General features: G+C 40.6%; 1 protein-coding gene across 1 annotated transcript in view; it reads right to left on the bottom strand.

Annotated features, from left to right (window-relative positions):
• Window positions 1-12,037, bottom strand: part of HTR3B (5-hydroxytryptamine receptor 3B) — a 54,070-nt gene that overhangs the window by 35,032 nt on the left and 7,001 nt on the right.

Genomic DNA, 12,037 nt, shown 5'->3' with positions numbered 1-12,037 from the left:
TCAAAAATAAACATTAAAAAATAATTAAAAAATAAAAGAATGATAGAGACATGTTAAAAGGGCATAGTTAGTTGAAGGATCTCCCAAAATAAAATACAAATCCACAGGGTGCTTGAGAGGCTCAGTCAGTTAAGCATCTGACTTCAGCTCAGGTCATGATCTTGTGATCGGCAGGTTTGAGCCCCACGTCAGGCTCTGTGCTGACAGCTCGGAGCCTGGAGCCTGCTTCAGATTCTGTGTCTCCCTCTCTCTCTGCCCCTCCCCCGCTCATTCTCTCTCTCTCTCAAAAATAAACATAAAAAAAAAAAAAAAGAATCCACAAGTCCATGCTGATTTAAATAAATGAATGAAATGAAGACTTTTCCTTAAGTTAGAATGCCAACTAATACATGTAGAAGGAATGTCAGAATCTTCATAGTCATAATTCACTCAAAAAACATCAGTGGCTGATAAAACCTAGCTGGTGAAAGTTTGATGAAAAACAGGACACTTACACAACATACTTATTAATCAGAATGAGTAAAAAAAAAAAAAAAAAAAAAAAAAAAACTTTCCGTGGAGAAATCTGGCAGACAACATGTTAATCAAATGATGAAAATTAACGTTACCAATCACGGGAGTTGTGTGCCATGAGATAGGAGGGACTGAGAAGACACAGCTGCACTTCTGTGATCATCCTGCCAAAAATTCAAAACTTGGATCCATCTGGAAGGAGACACCAGATAACCCCATACTGTGGGACACTCTACAAAACAGCTTATAATCTTCAAAAGTGTCAAGGTTAGGGAAGCTGAGGAAAGACGGAGAAACTGTGTCCCATAAAGCCGATTAAGGAGACATGACAACTGGGTGCAATGTGTGACTCTGGATTGGATCCTTTTGTTACAAAGAACATCTTGGGGAGGCTCCGCAAAACCCAAGGTGGGGGCCTAGAGACTCCCGATTTTGATGGAATTGAGATCATGTAATGTTCTTGTTCGTAAGAATCACATTCTGAGCACTCACAGGCGAGAGAGCATCATGTTGGCAAACTACTCTCAAACGGTTGGGGGTGGGATTCATTTTACTATTCTCCCAGTCTTGCTGTGTATTTGAAAATATTTCAGAAAAAAAAAAAAAAAGAAATGTAACTTGGTAGTGAAAATTTGATACAAACTTATGGAAAGTTTAGAAACATCCTTGAAAGAGGATGGCCAGTTTCGGATTCTGTGTCTCCCTCTCTCTGACCCTCCCCCGTTCATGCTCTGTCTCTCTCTGTCTCAAAAATAAATAAACATTAAAAAATTAAAAAAAAAAAAAAAAAAGAAAGAGGATGGCCAGATAAATGGGGCTTTATCAAGAGATACGATCACCAAAGACTGATCTGGCCACCAAAGTCCCAGCACTTTCCATGAGGAGAAAAGCAAACTGCAGACAGACATATCTATGTACCTAGCACTTTTTATGGGAAGGTGACACAGAAGCTTCCCTTTATGCAAAGGTTTAATCGCGATGATGATCGGCATTACATTCTTGCCACACATTTTATTTTAGCAAGCCATGGTAAGTCAGACCTTCTGGGATATGCTTTCCCCTCCCTTTTCTTCTCACTTCCTCATGTACCCATCTGTTACTGGAAGGCCACTGCTAATGATGTGTAATACAGGTACATTACAACCTTCATTAGCTAATTTAACAACAGTCTGGTGATCCTGCCCATTACAGCTCTTTATTGGCTGATGAATTCTGCCAAGATGGGAACGGTTTTGTGTGACTGACTTGTTTTCAAAATAGTTTATACACAGACGCTTCCCCATCTTTCCTTGATCGCCTTGCTCTGTATCACCAAATGGCTCAGATATTTGTTTTTCCAATCTTACTGTCCTGTCTGGATTTAGTTTGTTTACTTGGTGCCTTTAGATTTGGTATCTCTTCCCTGTTCATTTTTTTTTTCATGAAAATTTAATTTTTCATGAAATTTTTCAGGAAAATGGTCTCTTCTCACTCATTAATACAGTACTTTTTATCCATTACTCAAAGATCTCACCACACCCCTCTAAGCTATTTAGGAAGGATGAATGTGAGGTGAACCCCGTTCAGGCCTTTCAAGCAGATCAGTGTATTAAAATGAAAAAAATGGAATTGTCAGAAGCTAAGCATTCAGCCTTCTTAAAATATCAGCTAAGAAAAAGACTTAGTAATCTGAGGTTTGAATCTGTTGTTTCTTGAATGCAGTCTAGGGTCAGGCCTGTCACTAAGAGGCTACCTAGAGATGTATTTCTTTCAGAAGTCCCGTCTCCACATTCCCAAGAGCCCTCACACTTTGTCTCTCCATTATTTCCAAGTAAGATACAATACCTCTTAGCTGGACCAGTGTCTTTTGGAAGAAGGAGGGGGAGAGGTTTTATTATGCAAACATAATAAGAAGTGTTTATTATGCAAACAGCAACTGAGTTATGTGTCCTTTAAGACTACTAAATAGTTTTTAATTACTGCTATATCAGTAAATCCCATAAATATGCAAATGCAATTAGTTCACAAAACAGACTTTAAATATCTTTATTCCTCTCCAACAAAATTCTTTGAAGTTAATCGCTAACTCTCTTTGTTCACTCTCTTGGCAGTTGTGCTAACATTGACAGGAATTTTGACAGATGTACACATTCAGGGGAAACCACATTTTCTGAGCACATCTGGTCAGGCTGGAGCAGAAAAGTAGAAATGGACACTGTAGCCGAAATCAAATATTTAATGAGTACAGTCCCATGTGAAACTTCTTTTACTCTATAGCATTATCCTCTGAAATAAATATCAAGGTAACCACTGGGACACCACTTCAAGTACAAAGCCGCACTCAACATTTGATTTTCTTCTGGCTCAGAATTTCATTTTTAATAATAACGCACATTTTCTCCTGGTCCTTAAAAGTGAATGAATGAATGAGTGAATGAACAAATGAATGAACGAACGAACGAACGAACGAAGGAACAGAGGAATAGTATCCCCCATGACCCTGGCCCTTCCTGGCTATGTGACATGGTTTTCTATGGGAAGTCATGGAACACAGGAGTCAGTTTTCCAGGCTTTGGAATCTGACACATCTCAGTTGCCCTCCCAGCCCCATCACTTGCTAGATGCTCATGGCCGTGGTCAAATTGCTTACTGTTTTTAAGCTTCAGTTTTCACATCTGTAAAAAGGGTGTAATAGGCTCTGTTTAGTTTTCTATGGCAACAAAACAAATTCCTACACACTTAGCAGCTTAAAGCCAAACTCGTTTGTGAGCTCATGGTTCTGTAAGTCAGAAACCCAGGTACAGCTTGAATGCGTTCTCTGCTCAGGGTCTTAGAGGGGGAAGTCATGGTGGTATACTAGAAATGGCTCTTACTGCATCAAAAGAGCCAACTGTGTACGTCCCTTCCCAACTCTGTTCAGTGACATCAGGTTAGTAGCTTGAGAGCAGCCATGATGGGAATGTCTGCCACACGGACGTCGGACATCGGCAAACACTACCAGTCAGGGCTCCTCCCACCAGCTGGCTACCAAACACCTGCTAGTGTGCTATGGCCCACTCCCTTGAACATCCAGGGTCTCACAGATACCTCCTACATTATGGCATTTATGCAAGTATATTGTGACCTTCCTGTCTCTTCCAGAATCCTGTGAATTCTTTGAAGGTAGAGCACTGTACCTAATTCATCTTTGTGTCTCCAGCACAGAGCTTGGCACCTAGTGAGTACTCATTAAATACATAAGAAGGATGGAACAAAGAGAGGGAGGGAAGAATTAACAGACGGGCAGAAAAGAAGTTTGGTTTATGCAAGAAAGAGGACACACCAAAAGGGATGAGCTTTTTCACAACCATACCCAATATGCTGTCCTTCCTCCGCCATCTCAGAAAGGATGGGCGGGAACGATGACTCGGGTTCAGAGCAAGATCGCTTTTGGTGGGTTTGGTCCAGAGCCAGCCAGCAAGCCATGCAAAGTATACACACTGGATCCAGACACAGGGAGTTCATGCCTCTTTGAGTCTCTCAGAGGGTGCTAAAATTCAGGGGTCTCACAGTTACCTGGAGAGAGATGTCTGTCCCCCCGCCCAAAAAAAACTAGAGGAACAGGGGATCACATGGTTTGCTGCTTCTTGTCATGCCTCTGAGACATCGGTTCCAGGATGCTGCTTCAACTGCCATGTAAGGCAGGTGGTCTTAGTAATCTGCATCGTCCAGGCCTTCTGCACACATTATGGGCCTTGAAGTCTTGCTGTGTCAGCTCTGGGCATCTCCCCGGATCTGTGACACACTGCAGGACCCAGGACTTCTCCATTTAGGCCCATTTAGAACTTTTCTGTGGAGAGACCACGGTCAACCACAGCAGCCAGTAAGATATTCTGGTTCGGGTCTAAATTTCTGGATATTTCCAACTCTGCTGCGGACTCAAGATGGGGCAAGGGCTTTGACCTGCTGGAGCCTGTTTTATTTATCCAGCCATCCATGTTCTCACTATGTTGGGAGTTGTGGTGGACATTGGGGAATATAAAGAAAGTTCAAGGAACCTGGAATAGAGGTGATAGATAAGAAACACTGAGCACACAATGAGATAAACACTAGCTAGCTGGTAAGTGAACTCGGGACAATGGAAGCAAAAAGAGGAGCCAGACTTGGGGTGGGGTGAGAAGAGGTGTTTCACAAATAGCATTTGTGTTGGGAAAAGGTGAGGGCAGGAAGAGTGGAACTCCCAGCAGAAGGAATAAGGTAGGAAAAGGCCGAATCGTACCTTCCCTGGGACTGCAAGCCTCCTTTTGTAAAACTGGGGAGCAGACAGAACACAGGTTTCTACCTGAACCATCCTAATTGCCCAAAGAAAGGCCAGTTGCTTTAAACATAAACACATGAAATAAAGTAAAAGAAAAGAAAATTAGGGAGCAGATAATTCTAGACTCACAAGATGAGCGATTAACACATTCATGTTGCAAAGTGTTGAGGGAGGAATAAAACAGAAAAGGGAAATATTGTATAAGTCTGTATAAGTGCCGTTATTATAAAGCTGTCTCTAAATGGTCTGTGGCAATTATTCTAAAATGCACAACAGCTGTATTTGTCCCCTTTCTGCCACTGCTGAAATTTACACTGTCATTGCTCCAGGAGGATGGCTTGGCACTAATAACAGGCTGGCTGACTATGGCTGGAGTGTGACAGACCTCTAGTTAGAGCCCTTAAAGAGGAGAGAGGAGTGGGAAAATGAAAAGCACAGTGGAAGCCAAAGTAGATGTAGTCAGAGCACCGCCTTGTGGCAGCCATTGCACCTGCAGCTCCAGGGAACATCCATCCAACCTATTGTCCATTGTACTTTAGTGTTCACGTTTCCACAGCTTGAAAGTCATGCCATGCCTCTATTCATGCCTCTTGTCTTCTTTGCTCTAAACATTCCTCTCCAGGTTCCCCAACACCAATTCATCTAATCTATTTCTACTTTGCTTGCAACTGTCAACAAATTCCTCTTTGCTTACTTCCTTACTCTTCCTTCTCCAAACTCTTGGTCCCAGGAGCACCCAAGTTTCCCAGTGATTCAGTGATGTTTGAAGAGGTAGTTTCCCTTTCTCCCTAAGAGTGGAAATAAAGAAAGCCTTGGCTCTCCACTTCTGAAATGTTATAAAAAGTATTATTAAAAACCATATAAGGGCGTCTGGGTGTCTCAGTTAGTTGAGCGTCCGACTTCAGCTCAGGTCATGATCTCATGGTTTGTGGGTTCGAGCCCCATGTTGGGCTCTGTGCTGACAGCTCAGAGCCTGGAGCCTGCTTCCAATTCTGTGTCTCCCTCTCTCTGTCTCTGACCCTCCCCCATGCATTCTCTCTCTCTCTCTCTCTCTCTCTCTCTCTCTCTCTCTCTCTCTCTTTCTCTCTCTCCCTCTCTCTCCATCCCTCCCTCCCTCAAAAATAAACATTAAAAAGATAAGAGATGAGTTTAAATATTTTTTAGTGTTTATTTATTTTTTGAGAGAAAGTGACAGAGTGTGAATGGGGGAGGGACAGAGAGAGAGGGACACACAGAATCTGCAGCAGGCTCCAGGCTCTGAGCTGTCAGCAAAGAGCCTGATGCAGGACTTGAACCCATGAACCCTGAGATCATGACCTGAGCCAAAGTTGGATGCTCAACCAACTGAACCACCTAGGAGCCCCAAAACTAATAAAGAATTTTAATGTTATAAAGGTCTACCTTTTCTAGAATGTCATATAGTTAGAATCATACAGTATGTAGCCATTTCAGAATCAGACTTGTAAATACAGAGAACTGATGGTTGCCAGAGGGGTGGGTTTGGGGGTTGGGCAAAATAGGTGAAGAGGAGTAGGAGATACAGGCTTCCAGTTATGGAGTGAATAAGCCACCAGAAAAAAAGGCACAGCATAAGGAACATAGTCAATGGTATTGTAATAGCGATGTATCAGGATGTATCAGGACAGACCAGTAGCCACACTTGTGAACACAGCATAACATATAAACTTCTTGTATCACTATGTTGTACATATGAAACTAATGTAACATTGTGTGTCTATTATACTTAAATAAAACATAAAATAAAACCATGCATTTTCTCTAAGCACTAGGTTAGGGGCATTACACAAATTTTGATATATTGTATATTCATTACTTTTCTGTCTTAAATATTTCCTAACCTCTCATGATTTTTCTTGCCCCACAGATTATTTAGAAGTAAGTTGTTTATTTTAAAATTTGGGATGTCTTTCTAGATATTGTACGATCTTCCTCGACTTATGATGAGGTTACATCCCCATGAACCCATCATAAGTTGAAAATATCATTAAGCAGAAAATGCATTTAATACACCTAACTTACCAAACATCATAGCTTAGCCTACCTGACCTTAGATGGGCTCACAACACTTACATTAGCCTACAGTGGGAGAAATTCACCTAGCGCAAAGCCTATTTTATAATAAAGTTTAATCTCTCATATAATTTACTCAATACTATACTGAAAGTGAAAACCCGAAACCAGAATGGTTGCATGGGTATAGAATGGTTGTAGGTGGATCAATCGTCGACCCTGGCAACCATGTGGCTGACTGGGCACGGTGGCACAAAGCTGCTGCCCAGTGTCACAACAGAGAACCATACTGTACAGCAGCAGCTCAGGAAAAGATCAAAATTCAAAATTCATAGTGGTTTCTAATGATGTGTATCACTTTTGCACCATTGTGAGGTTGAAAAATTTTAAGTGGGATCTTCAAAAGTTGGGGACCATCCGTACTGTTCTTGACTTGCAATTTAATTTTGTTGTGGTAAAAGAACATATTCGACGATTTCAATAATCTTATTTTGATTGAAAGCTGTTTTGTGAGTTAACATATGATTTGTTGTAAAAGCACCGTGTGTACTGAAAGGAAGGTGCAGTCTGACATCGTTGGATGTAACATTCCGTGAATAACAATTAGATCAAGGTGGTAGATAGTGTTGTTTGGGTTATATTTTTACGGTTCTTTTCTGTCTCTTGTTGTACCACTTCCTGTGGGGTGTTAAAACCTCCTACTACCATTGTGGAATTGTCCATTTCTTCTTTTTATCCTTTCAATTTTTGCTTCATGCATTTTAGGAGCTCTGTTATTAGGCACATACACATTGACCCACATTTACAAATATCATGTCTTCTTGATGAATCCATGTATCCATCATTATAAAATGGCCCCGTTTCTGATAATACTCTTTGCCACAGGTCTGTTTTGTCTGATATTAATAACCACTGTGGCCTTTCTATGCTTATTTACATGCTTTAACAGAATACCACAGACTGGTTGGCTTAAAAATAACAGGAACTTATTTCTCACCATTCTCGGGGCTGGAAGTCTAAGGTCAGGGTGTAAGCATGATCAAGTTCTGGCGAGGGACCTCTTCAGGGTTGCAGGTTGCTGGCTTCTTGTATCCTCATATAATGGAAAGGGGACTAGAGAACTCTCTGGGGCCATAATATATAATAAGGGCATTAATTTCATCATGAGGGCTCCACCTTCATGACCTAATCACCCCCCAGAAGGCCTCACTTCCTAATTGGGGGTTAAGATTTCAATATATGAATGGTGGGGGGGGGGGGTGGTGGAAACAAACATTCAGTCCATGGCACATGGTATGTCTTCTCTTTCCATCTATTTGCTTTCAGCCTACATGTGTGTTTATATTTAAAGCACATCTCTTACATATAGCATATTTGGGTCTTCTTTTTCATTTCATTTTGTTAATTTCTGCCTTTTAATTGGAATATTTGATCCACTAATATTTAAAGTAGTTTTTGATACGTTTGGATTTAAGTTACCCATTTTATTATTTGTATTTTATATTCTTTTTTTTTTAAAAAACTCCTCCTTTTCTGCCTACTTTTGGATTTTAACTTTTTAAAAATTTTAAATGTTTATTTATTCTTTAAATAGATAGAGAGAGAGATAGAGCACGAGCAAGGGAGGGAGGGCAGAATGGGCGACAAAGAATCTGAAGCAGGCTCCAGGCTCCAAGCTATCAGCACAGAACCTGACACAGGTCTCAAACTCACAAACCATGAGATCATGACCTGAGCTGAAGTTGGATGCTTAACCGAATAGGCCACCCAGGCACCCCTGGATTTTTTTGGTTTTTAATAAAGATTACCTATTGGCTTTTTAGCTATACTTTTTGCACAACTTTCTTTAGTGGTTATACTAGAAATTAAAATAAACATTGTTCACACAGTCTACTTTTCAAGTTACTACAACACTTTCCCATCAAATGTAGTTACCATGCAATCATTTGGTTCCATTTACTGGCCCCTGCCATCACCATGCTCTGTTGTGTCATGTGTTACATCTAAATAGATACACACCCCACAAGACAGTGTGAAAGTTTTTCCTTTACACAATACGTACCCTACTATAAAGCCAAGTCAATGACTTTTTCATTTCAAATACTGAATGTTTAAGCTTGATTTTTTTTCATTTTGTTATTATGTTTTATAATTATCTGTGGAGGTTCTTCCATTTTGCTTACTACAAGTATGGTTTCCTTTACTTCACAGAGCTTAGTTATCACAGACACTTTAATGTTCTTGTCTAATGGATTCTAACATCTTCACCTGGCCTGTCTTTTCTCTTGGTAAGAGGTCATATTTTCCTGGTTCTTTATATATCGAGTAATTTGGGATTGTATTCCTACATATTATGTTTGTTTTTAATGTTTTTTTATTTTTTTGAGAAAGAGAGAGAGAGCAAGAGAGAGGGAGGGTTGGGATATAGAGAGAGGGAGACACAGAATCGGAAGCAGGCTCCAGGCTCCAAGCTGTCAGCACAGAGCCCGACGCAGGGCTTGAACCCATGAACTGTGACATCATGGCCTGACCTGAAGTCAGACGTTTAACCAACTGAGCCACCCAGGTGCCCCCTTATATATTATGTTTTACCGAGACTCTCAATTCTCTGTCTAAAGGATGGAGAGGGTGTTTGTGTGTGTGTGTGTGTGTGTGTGTGTGTGTGTGTGTGCGCACGCGCGCACGCATGTGTGTGTAACCTCTTTCTCCAATGAATGTTGATGTTTTTGTGCTTTGGCAGTGAATTAATTTGGTGAGACTCAAACTGTAAACTGTCTCTTTTGGACACAGGCAACAGCTCAAAGCTCATCTGATTTCTTCTGTCCTTTTTGAGGTGCTTTGCGGCTGGTGGAAGGGTCAGCCAGAGACGTGGTTAGACTCTGCACAAAAACCTGGGGATCTTTTTCTCTACCTCTCTCTCTTCACAATTCCCTCCCTTTCTTTTGGGTTGCCATGTTTGTCCTAAACTCTAGTTTTTGGTTCCTCAGGCCAGAAGCCTGGTTGGTTTTCCACTAGCACTTCAACCACCACGTGTCATCCTGTGACTATGGTCCGTTATCTGAGTAAAGCTGAAATACTGGGGCACACACCCCTCGTCGGACCTTTCTGCCACGTTACGACTCCCTTTTGACACCTCTATTCAAGCTCCAGATACTTCAGGTACTTTTTATTTTGTCCAGACTTTGTAACTGTTATCTGTTAGACAGCAGATTTGTTAAGATCTTAATCCTCCATACCAAAAGCAACATTCTTGATTAATTTATTTTATAAATTAAAAAAAAAAAATTTAATGTTTATATTTGAGAAAGAGACAGAGAGAGAGTGCACAAGTAGGGGAGGGGAAGGGAGAGAGGGAGACACAGAATCCGAAGCAGGCTCCAGGCTCTGACCTTTCAGCACAGAGCCCGATGCGAGGCCCGAACTCACAAACTGTGAGATCATGACCTGAGCTGAAGTCGGACACTTAATGGGCTGAGCCACCCAGGCGCCGATTAATTTATTTTAAAAAGCAACACAGTGGGGTGCCTGGGTGGCTCAGTCAGTTGGGTGTCGAACTCTTGATTTCAGCTCAGGTCATGATCTCATGGTTCACGAGTTCAAGTCCCACGTCGGGCTCCATGTTGATGGTGTGGAGCATGCTTTGGATTCTCTCTCTCTCCTCTCTCTCTGCTCCTTCCCTGTGCATGCACATATGCTAACTTTTTCTCTCTTAAAATAAATAAACTTAAAAAAAGGCAATACTATCTCAGCAACATAAAAAGAAAATAAATATAACTTGTTATGGACTGAACATAATCATCAAAATCACAATTATTAATTACTAAGTTTTCAAATCTGAAGAAAAATAAATAAGAACTACAAGTAACAATGAATCACATAACTTCTGTAAAAAAAATGAAAGTATTTTCAGTCTGTCATTTATAAGAGGAAAAATGAGTTCTAGTAGCTGTTAAATACCAAGATAAGGGCTTACATTGTATATACATACCACATCTTCTTTAGTCATCGTTCAATGGACATTTGGGTTCTTTCCATAATTTGACTATTGTTGATAGTGTTGCTATAAATATTGGGGTACATGTGCCCCTTCGAATCAGCATTTTTCCATCCTTTGGATAAATACCTAGTAGTGCAATTACTGGGTCATAGGATAGTTCTATTTTTAATTCTTTGAGGAACCTCCATACTGTTTTCCAGAGTGGCTGCACCAGTTTGCATTCCCATCAACAGTGCAAAAGTGTTCCCCTTTCTCCACATCCTCGCCAACACCTGTTGTTTCCTGAGTTGTTCAGTTTAGCCATTGTGACCAGTGTGAGGTGGTACCTCATTGTGGCTTTGATTTACATTTCTCTGATGATGAGTGATGTTGAGCAACTTTTCATGTGTCTGTTGGACACCCGGATGTCTTCTTTGGAAAAGTATCTATTCATGTCTTCCACCCATTTCTTCACTGGATTATGTGGTTTTGGGTTGTTGAGCTTGATATGTTCTTTATAGATTTTGGATACCAACGCTTTATCCAATATATCCTTTGCAGATATCTTCTCCCATTCTGTCTGTTGCCTTTTAGTTCTACTGATTGTTTCCTTTGCTGTGCAGAAGCTTTTTATCTTATATGCAATGGAATATTACTCAGTGATCAAAAAGAATAAAATTTTGCCATTTGCAATGTGGATGGAACTAAAGTATTATTATGCTAAGCAAATTAATTCAGTCAGAGAAAGACAAATACCATATGATTTCACGCACATGTGGAATTTAAGAAACAAAACAGATGAGCATAGGGGAAGGGAAGGAAAAATAACATAAAAACAGAGAGGGAGGCAAACCATAAAAGACTCTTAAGTACAGATAATAAACTGAGGGTTGCTGGAGGGGAGGTCGGTGGGGGGGATGGGCTAAATGGGTTATGGGCATTAAGGAGGGCACTTGTTGGGATGAGCGCTGGGTGTTATATGGGAGTGATGAATCACTGGGCTCTACTCCTGAAACCAACACTACACTAACTTGAATTTAAATTAAAAAAAAAAAAAAAGGTAAGGGCTTACAACACCAAAGCTTCAGATTTTTAGTCTTTATGATAACCAAGACAGAGATTCCCAAATAATGTGTGTCCATGGTGGGGCGGAAGCCAAAATATATACCATATATGGCTTTTCTAGTATGGTTAAATACTAAGAATGAATTCCTAGACAAGAAAAGAAACAAAAACATCAC

Source organism: Neofelis nebulosa, chromosome 10, assembly GCF_028018385.1.
Source record: "Neofelis nebulosa isolate mNeoNeb1 chromosome 10, mNeoNeb1.pri, whole genome shotgun sequence".
In the NCBI taxonomy this organism is placed as follows: domain Eukaryota; kingdom Metazoa; phylum Chordata; class Mammalia; order Carnivora; family Felidae; genus Neofelis; species Neofelis nebulosa.
Note: the sequence above shows the minus strand (reverse complement) of the source record. Positions and strands in the feature narration are given on the sequence as shown.